Here is a 21,221-nt window from a genome sequence, read left to right as displayed (position 1 = left end):
TAAAGTGCTGCCCATGACACTGCAATGCCAACTTTTCATTGTGCTAGGTGCTGTACAGACACAGAACAGAAAGACAGTCCCTCCCCAAAGAGCTCACAATCCACAGTGGGCACACTGAAAATGGAGAGATGGACCCAGACAGAACTGCTCTAGTTTTCTTTGCATTGGGTCTGTGTGTGAAACACCTTCTGGCTTTGGGCCCCTGCTGCAAACCCCTCACACGTGGGCAGCTCATGGCAGCACTGGAGGCACTGGGCCATTAGCATCACCTGCAGTTTCCATTCATGGGCTGCTAACTCCCTCTTCTAGTCACTGATGGAGATGCTAGGTGAGAACCAGTCTAACACTTCTCCAGGCACTCACTAGCCACCCCAAGTCAGTACTCTCCCGTGCACCGTTACCCCAGTTTTACAGCCCAGCCACCAGCATGCAGTCTGTGGGGCAGTGCTGGTACCAAGCGAAGCTGAGTGACTCAATCAGTTGCTTTACTAAATAGCAGTTGACATCATGTGTGGCCTTTCCTTCAGCCAGTGTGTTTGGAATGGAGGCAGGAGCCCCTGGTGTCAGACTGGATGGTCAGCGTGGCCCCTTCTGGACTTAACAGCTCTGGACAATGAGTTTTGTCATTTTATCAGAAACCCCCTCCAAACACGGACGTTTCCCAGCCTAGATCAGGTTCTGCCCTGGCATCTTGATCCTGCTTGTTCCTGGGCCCATTATCCTTGTTCTCTTACTGTTTGTTCCTTTTTTTACTAGTGCTGGAGCTCCCTGCTTTCCTGTGTGCAAACTGGTACCTGGCTCTCTGGCACCTGCCAAGGACGTCCCAGAGATGATTGCTGTGTTTCAAGAGGATCTGGCATCCAGGCCATCCATATCCACTGATTGGTCATGGCCACTTGTCCTAAGTATTTCCCTAATTTTGTTTTCCTTAGAACTATGTCAGAGAACCTTCATTGCTCCCTAGTTGTTTAAGCTCTTTCCCTTGTTTTTCTTGGTAAAGGCAGATTTAAATAGGTAGTTCAGTAATTCAGCCTTTTGAGGATCATCATTAATTTAATATTCCTCCTCATTTATTAATGGGTCTACTTTGTCTTGACTCTCTAGTATTTTCCCTTGATATATTTGTAAAAGCTGTTCATATTCCCCTTAGCCCCATGGCTAGTACTAACCTCTGCTTTTTTGCTGCCTTTATCTTTTCCCTGAAATTGTAAATGACTTGGGCTTTTCCTGGGGACTCGCCTTTGTTCCCCACCACTCACTGATCTTTGCACGGTTACTAGTCCAGCTGCACTGGCCACTTCTTGTTTCAGGAGGGCTGCAGGGGAGGAGCCCTCTCCAGCTCCCCTCCTGGGTATACAACAGTGCAGCTCCTGTCCCTTGGGTCATTAGCAGGCCTGCAGCTCTGGGGCTCTTCTCTATGCTCCTTAGGAGGTACACAGGGGCGAGCCCTGCTAAAGCAAATGTCCTTAGACCTGCAGGAACGGAGTTCTGTCCACCGCACCTAGGAGGCAGCTCAAGGTCCATGGGGGATGTTACCTACACTACTCTCTATAGGCCTGGCATGAGAGGGCTTTGTGCACTCGGTTTCTGTGAAAACTCCTCAGCCCTGGAGATGCAGAAAATACCATGCTCCCATCCCAGCACACCACATTCTCCTTTGCACCACTTGGTTTTCCATTTTCAAGGCTCCTTCAGAAAGCTGTGTCAGTCCTGCGGAGGCTGCTCCAGTGTGTGGTACAGGCCTTGTAACATAAATAACCAGAAGCTCACCTGTAAAGGACAGCAGCAGTGCTAAAAGCTGGAGATCTGGAAGTGGAAGTGTTTCCATCAATATGCTGTTGCTACTCCATTCGTTAGGGTAATGACAACACGGACACAGGGAAGCTCTTGCTAGCTTTCCGTACGCCTGGAGTTCTGCATCGCTGTTGGCCCATCTGCTTTTTGGGGCTGGGACTGCGTTCGCTTCCTCTGGGTTTGGAAAGCACCTGGCACATTTCAGGTGCCTCTGTGGTCTGCGCTGACTACTGTCACAGCCTGCTTTAATGGGGGGTTGGGGTTCGCTGGGGCTGCTTCCCCTGTGTCCAGGCCAAACACATGGCAGGTGGCCAGTGGGAATGGCTCCACCCCACAAGCCTCAGTCTCTTGCTGTGACCTCCAGCCTTCCCTGGTACCACATTCTTCCATCTTCCCTCCTTCTGCTCCACATCCCCCAAGCAAGGTCCCAGCCGTGTCTCTCCTGACACTACTTCTCCATGGGCATTGCCTGCTTTGAGCACCGTCAGCTGCCGTTCCAGTCCCTTTGCTTCTCCTGAACTTGCCCTGCAGCCCTCTCTCCATTGGTCTTTCCCCCAACATTTCCCACTGTTGACACCAGGGCAGCTCACTGGTGCTGGCGAGGGCAGGGTGTGGGTGTACACAGAGCCTCAGTGCTTTAATTCCCCACTAGCTAGACCTGCTCCAGGCTGGGCTAAAACAGGCTCCCCGCCATGCTAGCAGTGGTGGGAAATGCTAGAGGGGAAATGCTAGTGTAGACACTACCGGGGGCTTGGGGCATCAGCTGGAAGGTGGAACGTGATCCTTGCTGTGCAACCTCAAAGCCTTTGGGAGACATTCTGTACCCAGTTGTTAACGGGAAGTTTGAAATGTTGCTCTTTCAGGGATAGCAGCACAGTGGAAGGGCAAGCTGTGGCTACCCAGCAGGTGTGCGTTAAATGCTTGACTCTGCCACAAACGTTGTGTGTGTGACTGGAGTGCCTCACCCTGTCTCTCCAGACATCAGTTCCCCTCTGGGAATAGGGCTGAAAATGTTCCCTTGTCTTGCCTGTTTCAACTGTAAGCTCTTTGCAGCAGGCAGTGTCTCTTCCTAGGTGTGCACCGCGCTTAGCAGAGTGGGGCCCTGATCTCAGGCACTGTAATAACAATCAGATACAATAAAAATGGTGAGAGTTATTATTACTGATCAGTCACTTAGGAGCATTTTTAACATCAGATTAAGTCTCGGGATCCCCAGTTCTCATGAGCAAAGGAGACAATGTGGGTCACAAACCGCAACACGCATCGGTGCTATTGCTATCCCTAAAGCAGTGGGGCATAATCACAGGTCATGGGAGAGCTCCTACGGCAGCACCCTTCTCACTCTCGCCTATGTACTGGTTTTGACAAATAAAGCCTTAAGCTTCAAAAGTAGCCCTACATTTCCAAATGGTGGCCACAAAGGAGTAGGTAGGACTGAACGAAACACACCAGTTTGGGTGAACTGAAAACAAAGAGTTTAGTTCACCCGGGTTGTAATTTTCACTTCCTTAGAATTTCAGATTCATACAAACATTGAAAGCTTCAAGCAACATATTGTGAGGTCACTGCAACAATTGCCAGTCTTGTATATATACCCACATTTTGTGTACCCCAAAACCCAGTATAAAGAGTGCACAGCTATGATATAGAAAAAAAGGTCTGCAAGAGTCCCTGTGAATAGTTTTGTACAGTGTGAGGATCAAATTCTAATCTCCATGATGCCCGCGTAAAGCTAGAGTAATTTCAATGAAGTCAAACATGTACTACAATGTAACTGAGATCAGAATCTGACCCCCCGGTAGTAGTATCTATGTGATTTCATATTGTAGAAAGGCATCATACCCGCTCCAGACTGGGTTTTCTAGTCATTTCTTTAATGGATATAACATGATGCTGAAGGAAAATGTAGATTCATTACTTAACAGGGAAGGAGAGCAAATAGCCGATGACACAGAGAAGACTGAAGACTGTAATGTCTTTTTTGCTTCATCCTTAACTAAAAAAGTGAATTGTGATCTGGTGCTTGAAACAAGCAATATTAAAAACAAGGGGGAAGATCTTGGGCCAGAATAGGGAAAGAACAGGTTAAAGATATTTAGATAATATAGATGTATTCAAGTCGGCAGTGCCTGAAAAAATTCACCCTGGAGTACTTCAGGAACTAAGGGACAGAGCCTTCCCTCTGAACTAATAGAGATGATCTTTGAGAACTGATGGAAAATGGGTGAGGTCCCAAAAGACTGGAGAAGGGCAAGCATAGTTTGTGTTTCAAAAAGAGAAAACGGAGGACCCAGGGAATTCTTGACCAGTCAGCCCAACTTCAATACCCAGAAAGATACTGGCACAAATTATTTAACAATCAGTTTGTTCAAACCTAAAGGATAATTAAGTGATAAGTAATAGATGGATTTGTCAGGAATAAATCATGCCAAACCAACCTAATTTCCTTCTTTGAGGGGTTACTGGCCTCGTTGATGGGGGAAAGCAGTAGACATGATATAACTGGACTTCCGTAAGGCTTTAGACATGCTCTCATAACATTCTCATATGCAAACTAGCAAAATGTGGTCTAGCTGAAATGACTATAAGGTGGGTGTACAATTGGTTGAAAGACCATACTCAAAGAGCAGTTATCAATGGTTCACTGTCCAACCTGGAGGGTGTATCTAGTGGGATCCCACAGGGGTAGTCCTGATTCCAGTACTATTCAATATTTTCATCAACAACTTGGATCCCGGAGTAGACAATGTGTTTATAAAATTTGCGGATGACACCATGCCGAGAGGGGTTGCCAGTACTTTGGAGGTCAGGATTAGAATTCAAAATTACCTTGATGAATTGGAAAGTTGATCTGAAATCAATACGATGAAATTCAGTAAAGACAAGTACAAAGTACTTCACTGAGAAAGGAAAAGTCAAAGGCACAACTACAAAATAGGAACTAAATGGCTAGTGTTCCCTCTAATTTTCCCTGTGCATGTGCAGAATGAATTTTGTTATGTGCACCAATATGGAGGTGATATACGACACATCACCTTCGTATCAGCGCACATAACAAAATTCGTGTGGTGGGGGTGGGGCTGAGGGGTTTGGAGAGTGGGAGGGAGCTCAGAGCTGGGGAAGAGGGTTGGGGTGCAGGGGTGAGGGCTCCGGCTGGGGGTTTGGGCTCTGGGGTGGCGCTGGGGATGAGGGGTTTGGGGTGTAGGAGGGTGATCTCCCCCCAGAAGCACCTGGGCTGGTGGGGAGAAGCGCCTCTCCCCGCCGCGGCAGCTCCAGGGCTGGGGTTGCGGGAAAGCCACTCCTTCCACCTCCCCAGCAGGGCTGGGCTGGGGGAGGGGTGCCGGGCGGGTTCCCTGAGCGCCTGCACGGCGCTAAATAGGCTGCTGTGCGGCCACACAGCTCACAGGGAACTTCGGTGGTAGCGCTGCTGAAAAGGACCGAGGGGTTCTAATGGATCAGAGACTGAATCGGAGTCAGCAGTGTGATGCCCTTGGGGAAAGGGCAGATGTCATTCTGGAGTGTATTAACAGGAGGGCTGTAGTAAGACACAGGAGCTCACTGTCAGCACTGGTGAGGCCTCAGTGGGAGCACTGTGTCCAGTTTTGGGCATCGCACTTTAAGAAAGATGTGGACAAATTTGAGAGAGTCCAGAAGATAAGAGGTTTTGAAAACATCCTTATGAGGCTATATTGAAAGAATCAGGCAGGTATAATCTAGAGAAGAAAAGGCTGAAGAGGGACATGAAATATGTAAAAATATTTTAAGGTTGTTCTAAAGAGGACTGTGATCAATTGATCTCCATGCCCACTGAGGACAGGACAAGGAGTAATTGGCTTAGTTTGCAGCTAGGTTTAAGGTAGACATTAGGAAAAACTAACTTTTAGGATAGGTAAGCACAGGAACGGGTGCCCTGGGAGGCTGTAGAGTCCCTGTCACTAGAGGTTTTCAAGAACAGGTTGGACAAATCCCTGTCAGGGATGGTCTGGGTTTACTTGGTCCTGCCTCAGTGCTGGGAGCTGGACCTGAGGTCCCTGCCCAGCCCTACATTCTATGACTTCAAAGATGTCTTGTCCTTTGCTTGGACCTGCTAGCATCCAGGCCTCAAGAACCCCCTTACCTGCTGCTAAGGTAACTGCTCGAATGTCATGTTGCTGTAGCTGTGTCTGTCCTGGGATGTTAGAGAGATCAGGTGGGGGAGGGAGTAGCTTTTATTGGACCAATTGCAGCTGGTGAGAGAGACAAGCTTTCACGCTGACACAAACTGCAGTTGGTCCAATAAAAGATATTCCCTCCCGCACCTTGTTGCTTGAATGTCCTCATTTATTTAACTGACCCCTGGTCCCATGCATTCATAAATGAACAGCATCACATGCTCTGTTGCTCACTCTTTTAATCTAGGTCTATTGCTGACCTTCTCTGGGCACACGGTGGAGGTGGTAAACACAGGCCAGATTATCTAATCCCATCCTTTCCCAACTGAGACTCCCTCTGAGCAGTGAAGAGCTGCGTGACCTGTGAGCACCCAGGCCCTGCTGGAGACCAGGCCCCAACCCTGGGCCTCGCAGACACTCTGGGAAGCCACCCGGGAGAGGCCCCGCTGAGACAGCACAGCCAGGGAGATTCCCTCTGGTGCCAGGAGAGAGCTGCTGCCAGCTGCAGGGTTCCCCGGGGTGGGAATGGGCACTTGCTGTCAGGAGAGCAGGGAAGTCCCATGGCTCCTCCTCCACATTTCAGTCGACTCCCCGCCAACATGAGCAACTGCTGTGGTAGCACCAGGGATGTTCTGGGATTGGGATAGGGGGGTCCAACTGATGGTGAATGAGGGGGAGGGCCCAGGGGTAATTTTTCTCCACTGGCTCCACGCCAAACAGAAGCTGCTTGTTTTCACCTCCAAGGACTGTCACAGCCTCACCCCACCCAAGCGCCATTCGCTATCGACATGTTGCCTCCGACTCTGATTGGCCTGTGCTGCCACCTCCATTGCCCCTTGTTACATTCTCAAACAAGCCCTTTCTCCAATGGCTCCACAGCACTTGGGAGGAGCTACCCGTACACAGCCACAAAGCCACCTCGTTAGTTGCCTTCACATCCTTCCTCAACACTTTCCTGGGCTGGGATGCCTGCACATAACATGCCAGCAGTTGAGCTGCTGAGACCAGTGCCAGTCGAATTCACCAACATGGTCTCATTGTTTCCTTGGACAGCCCCATCTGGCTGGCTGTGTCTGGCGGGTGTCTCTTGTCTTAGCCCTGGTCTACACTTGAAAAATTAGATCGACCTAACTCCATCACTCAGAGGGTGAAGAACGTACACCCCTGCATTCCAGAGCTACCCTGACCAGACCCCCAGTGTGGCCGCGGCTAGGTTGGCAGACAGATTCTTCCATCACTCTTGCTACTATCTCTCAGAGGGTGGGTCAGTACAGCGATGTGGAACAGCCTCTCTGTTGCTGTCAGAAGCGCCTGTAGTGTGGACAAGCCCTTAGACTGTAGGGTCTCTGGGGCAGGGAGTGTCTGTGTTTGTACAGAGCCTGGCACAATGGGGTCCTGGTCCTTGGCTGGGGTGCCTAGGCCCTGGGGCAACACAAATTATTAGGACCCTCAACAGTCACCATGCTGAGGGCATAGCAGGCAACAAGGCCTCTGGGACAGAGGATCCAAGGAAATGACCAATGCAGTGTCCTGAGGGGAGAGAGTGGAGAGCCTGGCACAGAGAATGGACCTGGGGGAGGAATACTCCAGGCCAGCTATGCCTTGTGGGGATAAGAGAAGGGAGAAGCAAGCACATGCCCACAGTCCATATGCTTGCCAACCCTTCAGGGTTGTCCTGAAGTCTCCAGGAAATAAAAATTAATCTTTAATTAAAGATTATGTCATGTGATGAAACCTCCAGGAATACATCCAACCAAAATTGGCAACCCTAGGCAGAGATTAGAGGGGCAGCAGGGCCATTGAGAAATGCAGGATGGATCCCTGACTCTCTGCATACTCAACAGCTATCCTAACACTGCTTGCTAAACACAAACCAGGCACAGACACCTGCAGGCGGCTGGGATGTACTGATGCTCTGGAGAAAGAGAAAGCCTGGGTCAGGGGATCCTTTGAAAACATCAGACAAACCAGCCAGCCAGAGCGACACATCCCAAGGTGCTCAGGTGATGAGAACCACACCACATTATTGCCATGATTTGATTATCAGTAATGGCGCTTGTGACAAATTGGGGGTTCTGTATGTACCTCATCTGAACTGTGGCTAAGGTTATGAGAGTGTGACAGGAAATCACTGCGTCATGCAAAGCCTATCTGGCTGTGGCTCCACAGTTAGCAAGACAGGCCAGAGACAATGGGAAGTGATCAGCACTCAATGATTGTCTATTTGAAGTAAAAGCAGCAACGAGTCCTGTGGCACCTTATAGACTAACAGACGTATTGGAGCATAAGCTTTCGTGGATGAATACCCACTTCGTCAGATGCATGTAGTGGAAATTTCCAGAGGCAGGTATAAATATGCAAGCAAGAATCAGGCTAGGGATAACAAGGTTAGTTCAATCAGGGAGGATGAGGCCCTCTTCTAGCAGCTGAGGTGTGAACACCAAGGGAGGAGAAACTACAGGGATTGGTGATTGGTGATTCACTGGTGATTGGTGATTCACTGGTGATTGGTGCACTGTAGTTTCTCCTCCCTTGGAAGGGCATCGGTGCATGCCCAACAGAGACCCAGTTCTTCCTTGTACCTGGCTTTCCTGGCCAGTTAGCCGCCACAAGCTACAAATCCAAGCCACAAACTCAAGCTACATTCAGGACTGGTAACTATCTAGCAGCTGCAGAACATCTGATGTGTGTGTGTGTGTGTGTGTGTGTGTGTATACATAGGTATTAGATATTAGTTACTGGTCTTAAACCAAATTGTGTTATTATAATAAATGTGACATCTTGTCTTGTCCCCTGAAACGATCCTGTGTAGTTTTGTCTGTATAACAGGCGGGGGGGGGGGGGGGGGGGGGGGGGCTGGTGGTGCTCAGTGCTCCAGCCAGGTAAACTGGAAATCAGCAGCTTCACAACTCTGGGGGAGGGGGGTATTTGAGTGCTGGGGGTCAGGGTTAGCACTGCACCCAGAGGGCCTTGGCATCTGGATAGCGGGTTTCAACACTTGTAGGCCTTGGTCTACACTGTGGGGGGGGATCGATGTAAGTTAGGCAACTTCAGCTATGTGAATAACGTAGCTGAAGTTGACGTACTTAGATCGACTTACCGTGGTGTCTCCACTGTGGTGAGTCGACTGCTGCCGCTCCCCCATCGACTCTGCCTGCACCTCTCATAGCGCTGGAGTACAGGAGTTGATGGGGGAGAGCTTGGGGGTCGATCCAGCCGGTGGTGAAGACTTACCCTTGGAGGGCAGAGCTGGACAGATGCTCTGCACCTTGGGAGTATGCCTAGGGACCCTGAGAGTGGGGCACTGGCTGGACTCCGTTCAGGCGCCAGAAGCTTGAAACCCCCTTGGGAATCCAGAGCACAGAGCTCCCTCACCACAGTCCTCAACAGATCTGTGACAACGTTATCTGCTTGAAAGGTGGTCATCAGTCTGAGCCCAGCACAGCAAGAGGAGTTCTCAAGAGAGGTTTTCTGCCTGAGAAACAATGTCTCTGCCATGCAGAAATGGTGTCTTTGTGAAGGTGGAACGGCTCCTTTCCAGTGAGTGGAAACATGACCAGTGGGAAGCTCTAAGATGGTGATATACGCCAGGACACAGGAGTCAGGAGAGGAAGGGCAAGCCCATTGGGTAAGAAACAATTCACTGACAAGAGGCAATGGCGGAAAAGTTTTGGCATACCTATAGAAAGGTGATGGGGCTTGAATCAGATCCCCTGGAGTGACAGGGATCAGCTGTTGCTAGGAGACTGTAAGCACAAGGAATCCTGATTGTGTCTATGTATTTTACATATGCAATGTTGATTAGTGAACATGCATAAGATATAATTAACAGAGGTATCAGAAGCATCTGGGTAACCTCAAAGACCAGGTAAAACATTTAATTTATATGTTGACAAGCCAATTTGATGTGAGGTTCCTCAAGGTAAACCCAACACAAGTATGTCACTTGGAGATGGATGGATGGCCATGGAGGCCTGCTCCTGCTTGATTAGAAGTACATGGACTAAGTGATTCCCACACATAAGTTAGCTAAGAATAAATAAGGATGACAAACAAGTACCACTAGAGAGGTTAGAGATTTACACAGCTGTCCCATGCTGCTGGCATTGAACTAAGTGGAGTCTGCTATAGAACAGAGGATTCAAGTGACCTCATCACTGTCTGATGGACTTTGCAAAGAAGAGGAGCAGCAGTATCAGATGGAACAAAGCCTTGTGCAGTTTGCCAAGGAGGTCACTCTGCTGAGACAGGCCACATGCCAAGCTGGGGGTGTCAGGAGACCAGCAGAACTGTGATGTCCCAAGACACGAGCATGTGAAGACCCTTGGGCTCTGGGAACAAACCACACAGGAACCATGTGCAGCTACAGATCTGAAACCACAAAAGTGATACCCTGTTTTCTCATTAGACTGTTAAAAGGTGACACATGAAGCTCAGCTGGTATTCTGATTGGTTGCCCTCATCTCTTCATAAAGAGTGAAGATTGCACCCTGATCGGTCCACATTACTGTTCTGAAAAAGGAGCCAGTCAACGGATGGTCCATCACCACTAAGTCAAAGAAGGCTGGTGCCTCCAGTAGTCACTTCTCACAGCTGCAAACACCTGGGCAGGAGGGGCGAGCGGGAGTGGCTAACAACAAAACCTTGGCATAGATAAGCGCCTCACTGACTCTTTCCCTTTGAGGTCCCTCACGGATGCCTGGCACTGTGATCCTGCCTAGACCTGAAAGGAAGTTCTGCCTATCTGGCCATTGGCCATGGGGAGCCTTCAGGCTGAGCAGAGAGTCTAACTGATGCCAGGCTGACTTGATGAGTAACAGACACTTTTATACACGTCTTTCTTCTTACCTAAGTGGTGACTTGGTATCTGACGTAAGAGACTTAGGTATCCGTGTGAGGCATGCCTGCAGAGACTTGAGCTGTACCACTGTGTCCTGGAGTGTCCCTGACAGCCTGAGCCCCAGGGGCCAATGAATAAGTGGTTACGAATGAGGAGACTGGAACAGTCCCCCCATCAGCTCCACCTAGCACTCCAGGCAAAAGGCGACTGGAGTGATACCTGCCTGCCCTGAGCGACGGCAGATGGGGCTCTTCCGAGATTGGTGATGTAGTTTCTTGGACAAGAGACAGAGGCATGAGTGAATGCTGCTGGATTGTAAGCCCAAGGCTTTCCCATTGTTTAACAGATAATTAGGGTGCCAACTGAATTTATACTGAACTAGAGGGAGGTTTACCAGTCCCTTGGGCTAGCCCTGCTGGGATGTGCCAGAGCAATTAGAAGCAGCTCCGAATCACGATGGATATGTCTGTGCTTGGCCTTTATGCTGCTGTGTTTTGTCGGGGGAACAAGCTACCTCCCCCTGGCATGGCCCATCAGAAGGCCAGGAACACCAGCAATTACTGTGGTCAGAGATCACAGGAACAGTTCTGGTCCTACAGCTCTGGGCACATACCGTGCCACAACAGGGGCAGGCTGAGATTGGGAGGAGGGGCCATGGGTGCATGGCCAGGGAAGCCCGTCAGAACCCTGGTTGTCCTGCGGGTTGTATGAGGTATGCAGGCAGTGGAGTAAGGCTGGCCTGGCTGGGAACAGTGACTGTTTCCCTGCTACTTACAGCCCAAGACACTGTGATGGGGAAAAGCTCAGCTGGCAAATGGATACAGGCCTGTCTGAAGGATCCCATGTCCCTTGGGAGAACCAGTCCCTGCTCTGGGTGGCAGCTCGTTGCAGAGAACCTGACTTTGCTTTGTTTGGATTTGATCTATTACTTCGTGAAAAGTGTTACCATCCCCTGTTAAACCATTAATTTATACTGTGCAAACTCTGCCATAACCCATCTTTGCTCAGCTCTCTGTAATTTCCCATTTATCTTTCAAACTGATGTGGATTAATAAAATGTATGCATGTATACAGATTCGCGTGTCTAATTTACTTTAAGCAACTTGAAATCCAGCAGATTCTGAGAAACCTGCTATGGTTAATTGGATCATTCATATTCCATAGCCAGCGTGCGTTTTACTCTGAATCCACCCGCATATCCTCTCTAAGGGGCAGACTCTCCGAGCCTTGCCTGTGGCAAGCAGCATGCTGCTCTGCAAGTACTCCTGGGGCATCGGGACATGGCCCAACACCTAGCCAGGGCACTCTCTCTCAGCCACTAGCGGGCATGAGAGGAGGATAAAGAAAGAAATGAGAAAAGCTACTGTAGCCCCCTGTCCCCCAGCGAGTTTGAGGGTACAAACTCAGGAGGTGTTAATCGTAACTCTCCACACTGTTCAGACTTAACAGTTATATTATTTCCACTGGGTTCCTATCACACACAATTAAAGCACAGCTCCTTAAAGCAGTCATTAAACAGTGTACCACTCGGCGAGGATAATCACTAGATTCACCAGATGAGTCATACATAAGGTTTTTACAGGTCTTATCTCCCTTTTTGACCACATCTGTGCAAAGGTTCCCCTTCATTTTGTTCCTCTTCAGACACAGCTTCAGACTCAGTACTGTATGCTCTCTTACAAGCTCCTCAGTGGCCTCTTCTTTTAGTTGCTCTCACACGGGGGAACATGGATCCGGTGAATGTGGCATAGGGGACTCCTTGTCTGCAGTAGGGGGGGGTCCAAAAGTGCCGGGTGGAGTATCAAATAACTGTGTGGGATAAATGCTCTCTGACTTGGAATCAGGACTGGTCTCTTCAGCAGGAGCTGGTATAGTAGTTGCCTCTGGTACAGGGGCAGGCCCACTTTGCCAGCTACACGTTACCAGACTCGCTGACTCCTTAGAGAATCTAACCATCCGTCCATGGCTTGTAGGTTTCTGTGTAAAACCCGTACGCTCCAGTGACCATTTTCAGACTTCATGCAGTGAACCAGAATTCCTGGTAACTTCCACTCCACTGCACATGGATCTGGTTTCCACTTGTCAAGCAACTTGTGTTTCCCAGGTACTCCCAAATTTCTCAGGAGCATCCTAGCACCAGGTAGCATCTCACACTCTCGCACCCACAGGTCGAATGGATCTTGTTTGGCTGGTTTCTCTTCACAGATGGTGGCCAATTTGCACACTGCATTGAGTTGATCCTTTAATTGAATTATGTGCTGTAAACAGGTCTTGTGACTTGCCCCATGTGACCAAAACAAAGGTCCACTGGCAATCTGGCCTCTCTCCCAAACTTGAGAGGGTAAGGGGAGAGCCATGTGGCTTCGCTGTGGGTGTATGCATGGACCAAATGTGCGATGTGATGACTCCACTGACACTTTTGCTGAGTCTCCAGACTGCTCAGCATGTTCAGTAGAGTTCTGTTAAACCTCTCCAGCTGTGGATCTCTTGAGGATGAAATGGGTCAGCACAGGACTTCTCTATATCAGTCACTAAAAGAAGTTCTTTAATTTAATCTGCTCTCGAAGCTCTGGTCCTGGTCAGAAGGAATGCAGGTGCTGGGAAGTCCATAGTGATAGAAATACGCTACCATCAGACTTCGGCTACTGTTGCTGCTTTTTGGTTATTGGTTGGACATGGGCATATCCGTGCAGTGATCGGGAACAACCAAGACGTTAGTCATGTCACTTCTATCAGACTCTGTTGTCAAGAAATTGATGCAGACTAGGTCCATTGCTCCTCTACGGGCCACACTTGCTGATTCCTTAGGTAATTCTTTTGCAGCTATATATCAAGCACAATTTGTACAACATTGCTCACATCACGAGCTAGATAGGGTTGCCAACTTTCTGATTACAGAAAACCAAATACCCTTGCCCTGCCCCTTACCCACCCTTCCTGAAGCTCTGCCCCTGCCCTGCCCCTTCTCTGAGACCCCACCCCCACTCACTCCATCTCCCGTCCCTCTGTCGCTCTCTCTCCCCCACCCTCGCTCACTCACTCATTTTCACTGGGATGGGGCAGGGGGTTGAGCTGTCGGAGAGGGAAGGGCTCCAAATGGGGGTGCGGGCTCTGGGGTGGGGCCATGGATGAGGGATTTGGAGTTGCAGGAGGGGGCTTCGGGCTGGGCAGGAGGATGGGGTGTAGAGGAGGGGGAGTGCTCTGGCTGGGGGTATGGGCTCTGGGGTGAGGCCAGGATGAGGGGTTTGGAATGCAGAAGGGGCCTCCGGGCTGAGGCCAAGGGGTTTGGAGTGTGGAAGGAGGTGAGGGGTGCAGGCTCCGGGCAGCTTACCTCAGGTGGCTCTTGAGAAGTGGCCGGCATGTCCCTCCGGCTCCGCACACTGACCTCATCCGCAGGTGTTGCCCCCACAGCTCCCATTGGCCATGGTTCCTGGCCAATGGGAACTGCGGAGCTGGCACTCAGGGAGGGAGCAGCGCACAGAGCCTCCATGGCCACTCCATGCCTAGGAGCCACAGGAACATGCCAGCCGCTTCCGAGCACCGCATGGAGCCAGGGCAGGCAGGGATCCTGACTTAGCCCCACCATGCCACCAACTACACTTTTAATGGCCTTGTCAGAGGTCTGACTGGAGCTGCCAGGGTCCCTTTTTGACTAGGCGTTCCAGTTGAAAACCGGATGCCTGGCAACCCTAGAGCTAGATAAGGCCGATAGAATTGGTGTCTAACTAGGGCAGTACATTTGTCAATTCCCATGTCCCCTCTGCCATTGTGTAGGGACTTAAGCACAATTTAGTGATATTCCTTCGGCAACACGAACTGTCTCAAAATATGATCCAGTGGTCACAGATGGTTCAATACAACAAGTCTCCTTGTACTAGCAACTTGTCCACCCTCTCGAAGCATAAGTAAAACAACAGGATGAGTGGATTTTTTATATAGGGAGGTGGTGGAATCTCCATCCTTAGAGGTTTTTAAGGCCCGGCTTGACAAAGCCCTGGCTGGGATGATTTAGTTGGGGTTGGTCCTGCTTTGAGCAGGGGATTGGACTAGATGACCTCCTCAGGTCTCTTCCAACCCTAATATTCTATGATTCTATGATTTCACCCAGCCAGGTGGTTTTCTTTGTATTTTAGCTACAACAGTGTCTTTGAGAGTAGGATCTGCCAATTGTGCTTTCTTGAGGTCTTCACAACTAAGCTGAGGCAGGGAGGTGCAGTGCAGGTTAGCAACACAACAGGGATACCGCAGAAGCAGTCTTCAGGGGGAGCTCCCAGCATCTCTACCATGGGTGGCAGATATAATAGGCCAGGGGAGGCTAAGCCTCCCCAAACAGGATGCGGTGTCTGGCCTGCCACTTGTGAGTGCCGCCGAAAAGGCAGCCAGGCCGTGGCCCTGCCCCCACATCCACTCCGCGGCCCCATTCCTGCGTCCTGCTCTTCCCCTGTGGCCCTGCTCCTCTTCCTGTCCCCAATCCGCCCCCTCCCCAAGACAAATGCTGACCACGCTTCTCCACTGCGGCCCCCAGGGGGAGGCAAAGAGGTGCAGGCAGTGGGCCCCTTGGGGGAGGGTGTGAAGAGGCACGAGCGGCGGGTAGGGGGGCCTCAGGGGAGGGGGCCGAGTGGGAGAAGGGCCTGGGGTGGAATAGAGGTGGAGCATGGGTGGGGCTTCAGGGGGAGGAGGCTGAGCAGGGGCGGGCCTTGGGGAAGAGCAGGGGGTAGGGCCACAGTCCAGGCACCAGTGGCCCTTTCTCCTTCTAGGGAGCTTCCAGTGCTCAGGCCCAGCCTCCCAAAATGCGGGAGTCACACACCGCCCATGATCTCTACTACTCTGTCTATGCTGGCTGTAGTAAACCCAGTTTGGGTAGACAGCAATTTGCACAATGCCCTCTCCTGGTGCTGATATTTCCAACCACGCGTCGCTAGGCCAGTCGGCCATGTGGAGAAAAAGCCAGAACATTGGCAGCAATATTGCTTTTCCTGGGCTGATGCTGAATGTGTAAGTCACATGCAGCTAGCACATCAGTGATGCCCAGCTGCATCCAGTTTGGCTGATTGCATAACATATGTGAGTAGGTTGTTATCAGTTCTGATGGGACACTGCTCCAGATAGGTAATCATGAGATGTTTCTACCACAGCCGATTTCAATGCCAAGAACTGCAGCTCATGCACTGGGAAGTTCCTCTGAAGATGTTAGACTGAGGCTATTTCACTAGGAGGGTGGTGAAGCACTGGAATGCGTTACCTAGGGAGGTGGTGGAATCTCCATCCTTAGAGGTTTTTAAGGCCCGGCTTGACAAAGCCCTGGCTGGGATGATTTAGTTGGGGTTGGTCCTGCTTTGAGCAGGGGATTGGACCTCCTCAGGACTCTTCCAACCCTAATCTTCTATGATTCTATGATACAGGATGATGGCCCCCAGGATGTTCCTGATGTACCCAGCACAGTACCCAGGCCAGCCAGACAGGCATACACATGCCACAAAGATGGTTTGTCTGAGCAGGCAAATGCTAGAACAGTAGCTTCCATGAGACTCTTGATCAAAACACTGTGCAGAAAGTGTGTGCACACCTAGTGTCCCTCGCTCACCAAACGGCTCTCTGCCTTTGGGATTGGGCCTCTTGGTTCTCTCGAATGTACGTCTTCTCTGGGTATCTGGTGTCAGCTCATTCAAGGGACAAACGATAGTAGAATATCCCTTAACAAAGCGCCAGTAATACCAGCAGAATCCAAGGAAGCTGTGGTGGGGGAGGAGCCAGTGGCCGTGATGTGTGAGGAGCCAGTGGCTGGGGTATGGGAGGACCAGTGGCCATGGTGTGGGAGGAGCCGGTGGGTGTGGGATAGGTGGGAGACCCTGGTCTCCCTACAGTCCCAGCCAGAGGAATCCTTCCTCCTCCAGCTGGCCGGTCTCCTAGCCTAGATTCAAAGCAAAAGGCAGTTTCCTCCCACCCCAAGATTAGGGTGACCAGGTGTCCGGTGAAAGTGAGCAAGTGAGCGAGGGTGGGGAAGAGTGAGCGGGAGCGGGGCCTCAGAGAAGGGGTGGGGAAGTCCGGGGCCTCCAGAAGGGAGGGGCAACAGATGGGGCAAAGGGTGTTCGGTTTTCTGCGATAGAAAGTTGGAAACCCTCCCCAGGATTCTTGCAGTTCAGTGGAACCCAGGGCAGCTTAGAGCTCGGGATGCTGTGGGGAAAGCTGTGCCAGGCTCCAGCTCCTCCTGCAGACACCCCCTTTAGTGGGGACACCAGACGCTCCTTGCAGGCACCAAACACCAGTCCCGCGCTGGGTTGGGGAGCAGCCAGCCACTGCCTGCTGGGAGAATGTCCTGGACCAGAACCTGGGGGAATCAGACAATTGCAGGGTAACACAGCAGAGTCCACTTGACTGAGAGCTTCCCGTGCCCATGGTGTGGGAAGATGGAACTGGGATGAGCAGGCTGGAGTCAGGGGAGTGAGCGAGGGGGCTGCGGAGGAGTGACCAGGCTGGATGGGGAGCCAGTGGGTTGGTGCGGGGAGCATACAGTCTGGGGGATTTGCCAGTGGGCTGAGAGGAGCAGACAGCCGGGGGGAGCTGCCTATGAACTGGAGCAGAGTAAATGCTCTAACTTTGAACACGTCTGGAAATAACGACTTTAAAAATGTATCATTCTGAAAACTAATTAAGCAGGGAGGCTGTGGCCGGCAGGGGAAGTAGCTTGTGAGTAACACGGCACTGGAAATGCTCTTGAGCTTTCCAAATTGGCAGGGAGTGCACTTGAATGTTTAACCCTACACATTCCCTGTGGGCTCTGGGCCTCACAGGGCTGTGCTGGACCCCCAGAGACTCCAGCTTCTCATGCCCCGACACTTTTTGCCCCACAGCTGCTGCTAGGGCTCGTCTCTTCCCACACCATGGGTAGCAGGTGCTGTGGGCTAATCTCCACCCTCGCTCTCAATCTTGCTTCCCCCATGAGGGGCCCATGGCATGCCCTGCCCCAGGGGCCTCCCGGGCACTAGGAGCACGGCATGCCCTGCCCCACGGGGCTCCCAGGCACTAGTAACATGGCACGCCCTCCCCGGGGGCCTGCTGTGTGGTAGGACCATTCCCTATGGCTGGGCCTTTGTATATGCGTGCTCCCTGCCCAGAGTGCACCCACACATTGCTTCAGACCCCAGGGCACTGCAGGTCCAAACCTGCATCAATCAGTGCTGAGTGTGGCAGGAGGGCTGCGGAGCTCAGATCTCCTCACCTCACTTTGGGCCCCAGTCCTGGAGGGGAATCCAGTCCCAGGGTGCTGGATTGTGGCTGCTGCCACTGAGGGAAAGGCCTGGCCAGTTCAGGGCCACCCAGCTACCCCAGCAGACCTCGCCGTAGGGAAAGTTCCAGGAGCAGGTGGGGGGCTGGGGCCTTGCCCAGGAAGTCCAGGTTCATGGTTAGTCCTGGCTGAAGGCTCAGGGGAGGGACTGGTACTTGTTCTGACCCCATTCGCTCCATCCCGTTCGGGTGCCATGTCCATTGCCCTGGACAGCGAATCTGGCAGCAGGCAGAGGAACCCCCTCGCCCAGCATGAGGGCCCAGCACTGCAACCTGCTGTGGGCATGACAGGGCTCACAGCCTTGTCACTGCATTGCCTGCTGTGCCAGCCCAGGCCACTGCTCCTAGCCCCATCAAGTCCCTGAGCAGCCCCTACCCAAGCTGCCCTGGGCATGGCAGGCAGACATGGCATTCACTGAGCCCTCACTAGGGTGCAGGGCAGCGCTGGAATGGGCAGCACCCTCCCTGGTCCCCTTCTGGGATGCTAAACAGGAGGCTCTGCCCTCGTTCCTTGACCCACAACTCCCACCCTCCCTGCATGAGCTCCCCTCCATCCCAGCTAAGGCTTCTGCCCTGCTCCCCACAGCACCCCCTGCTGGGATAGGCTGGGGCTGGAGTTGCTGGGAGCCCCCACCAGCCAGTGCTTTGTCCTGCTCCCCACGGCACCCCCTGCTGGGATAGGCTGGGGCTGGAGTAGCCAGAAGCTCCCGCCCCGACCCAGTGCTCTGTCCTGCTCCCCATGGCGCCCCCTGGTGGGAGAAGCTGGGAGTGCAGGTGCTGGGCCTTGGGAGGTGGTTCCCACTTTGCAGCCCTTAGCATTCTCTCCCTGGCTACTTACCTGGCAGGGGAGATACCATGGTCACGAAGGTGGTTTTCTCAGGGTGAGACTCATCCATTGCACTGCGGGTGTGCTGACCCCTGCGATTTCCCCAAATGCGGGAAACTCGACTGCATAATTTGTAGAAGGGTGGTGCGAAGCATGTGTGCAATAGCACCCAGCGCTGTGGTGTTTGTTTGCAGGTTTGATCAGCCCCCTGGAACGAGCCTGGAGTGTCTGTCTCCACACAAAGAGTGGCAATGGGGAGATGAAGGCCTAGTTCATAAATATGTAAAAATAAAAGCCGTCACTCTGCCGAGCCCACCAGCACCACGAGTGACCTTTCCCAAACAATGTGCGCTGGAGGCACAGTCGCACGCCAGGCAGGCGTTGCCATGGCAAAGAAGGAGAGCAGAAAACACACTGCAATTAAAGAGGAAAAAAGCCCAGCAGCCCCCATTGGGTGGCACGGCCCTGCGTGCTGTTTGCCGTGGGAGCCACTCGCTCGGCTTTATTAAAGTGCCCTTTTGCACAGTGTAAATGTCACCAGGATCTCACCTGCCTCATGCCGCCCACTGAGTTACTGTATCCCCTGGGGCGAAGCACAGGCTGGGCTGAGGGAGAGGGAACCAGTACTGGAGCCCCACACTTTCCCATGTGCACGTGTGTGCCCACACATGCATGGGCAGGCACACACGCATGCACACACACAAGCAGAAGAGCCAGAGCAATATGCTCATGGCCCAGCTCCTCTGGGAACCTCTGGTGCCAGAGTCCAGTCAGGCTTTACTGAGCACCTGGGCCAGTAAGTCTGTCCACCACAAGCCCACAAAGGCATCCAGTGACCTGCCTATGAATTCTCCCAGCCACTCCACACAGCCATGTTGGCTAGTCATGGCAATGTCCTCCCTAGCTCTGCTCCTGCGTCTGTCCCACCCCAGCACTGAGTGACATTCTCCCAGCCCTGTTCCTGCACCTCCATCCATCCCACCCCAGCACTGAGCAACGTTCCCTCAACCCTGCTCCTGCGCCTCTATCCATCCCACCCCATCACTGAGCGACGTTCCCTCAGCCCTGCTCCTGCGCCTCCATCCATCCCACCCCAGCACTCAGCAACGTTCCCTCAGTCCTGCTCCTGAACCTCCATCCATCCCACCCCAGCACTGAGCGACGTTCCCTCAGCCCTGCTCCTGCGCCTCCATCCATCCCACCCCATCACTGAGCGACGTTCCCTCAGTCCTGCTCCTGAACCTCCATCCATCCCACCCCATCACTGAGCAACGTTCCCTCAGTCCTGCTCCTGCGCCTCCAACCATCCCACCCCAGCACTGAGCGACGTTCCCTCAGCCCTGCTCCTGCGCCTCCATCCATCCCACCCCATCGCTGAGCGACGTTCCCTCAGCCCTGCTCCTGCGCCTCCATCCATCCCACCCCATCACTGAGCGACGTTCCCTCAGCCCTGCTCCTGCGCCTCCATCCATCCCACCCCATCACTGAGCAACGTTCCCTCAGCCCTGCTCCTGCGCCTCCATCCATCCCACCCCAGCACTGAGCGACGTTCCCTCAACCCTGCTCCTGCGCCTCCATCCATCCCACCCCATCACTGAGCGACGTTCCCTCAGCCCTGCTCCTGTGCCTCTATCCATCCCACCCCATCACTGAGCGACATTCCCTCAACCCTGCTCCTGCGCCTCCAACCATCCCACCCCAGCACTGAGCGACGTTCCCTCAGCCCTGCTCCTGCGCCTCCAACCATCCCACCCCAGCACTGAGCAACGTTCCCTCAACCCTGCTCCTGCGCCTCCATCCATCCCACCCCAGCACTGAGCGACGTTCCCTCAACCCTGCTCCTGCGCCTCCAACCATCCCACCCCATCACTGAGCAACGTTCCCTCAGCCCTGCTCCTGCGCCTCCATCCATCCCACCCCAGCACTAAGCAATATTCCCCCAGCTCTGCTCATGCGCCTCTATCCATCCCACCCCAGCTTGTCCCCTCCAGCAGGGACACACACACACAAAGCAGGGGACTCGTTCCCTCCAGCAGGTACACACACACAATGTTTCCGGGTCATGCCCTACCATGGGACAGAATTCCCTCACACACTTTGGGGGACTGGGAAGAGCCATTTGCCAGGGGCTGGGCAGACATTTTGGAGGAGTGGAACTTTACAACCTGCTGTGTGTGCCGGTGGCTCCCATGCCTGCCTTCTCTCACTGCACCCACACACACGAGGCTTCCTGCCTCTCCTCTCACTGCCCAGCTGGCTGAAGAGACAATTCCCCAGTTATCAGCCATGCACTGAACTCCCCCTATCTCATGCAGACAAATCCCTT

At 52.5% G+C, this 21,221-nt stretch overlaps 1 long non-coding RNA gene and 1 other non-coding gene across 2 annotated transcripts in view; one reads left to right on the top strand and one right to left on the bottom strand.

The window, feature by feature from the left end:
- LOC142073088 (uncharacterized) overlaps positions 1-19,217 on the bottom strand; it is a 39,596-nt gene extending 20,379 nt beyond the window's left edge. Inside the window, exon 1 of the long non-coding RNA XR_012669777.1 lies at positions 18,908-19,217. This is a non-coding gene — a long non-coding RNA (uncharacterized LOC142073088). The remainder of the gene's footprint in view (positions 1-18,907) is intronic.
- Positions 18,900-19,065, top strand: LOC125642001 (U1 spliceosomal RNA). The gene has a single exon (XR_007358214.1). It is a non-coding gene; the product is annotated as a U1 spliceosomal RNA (small nuclear RNA).
- Positions 19,218-21,221: the final 2,004 nt, after the last annotated feature.

Source organism: Caretta caretta, chromosome 8 (assembly GCF_965140235.1).
Source record: "Caretta caretta isolate rCarCar2 chromosome 8, rCarCar1.hap1, whole genome shotgun sequence".
NCBI classification, from domain to species: Eukaryota; Metazoa; Chordata; order Testudines; family Cheloniidae; genus Caretta; species Caretta caretta.
The sequence above is the reverse complement of the archived record's forward strand: the minus strand, read 5'-3'. Positions and strand labels throughout refer to the sequence as shown.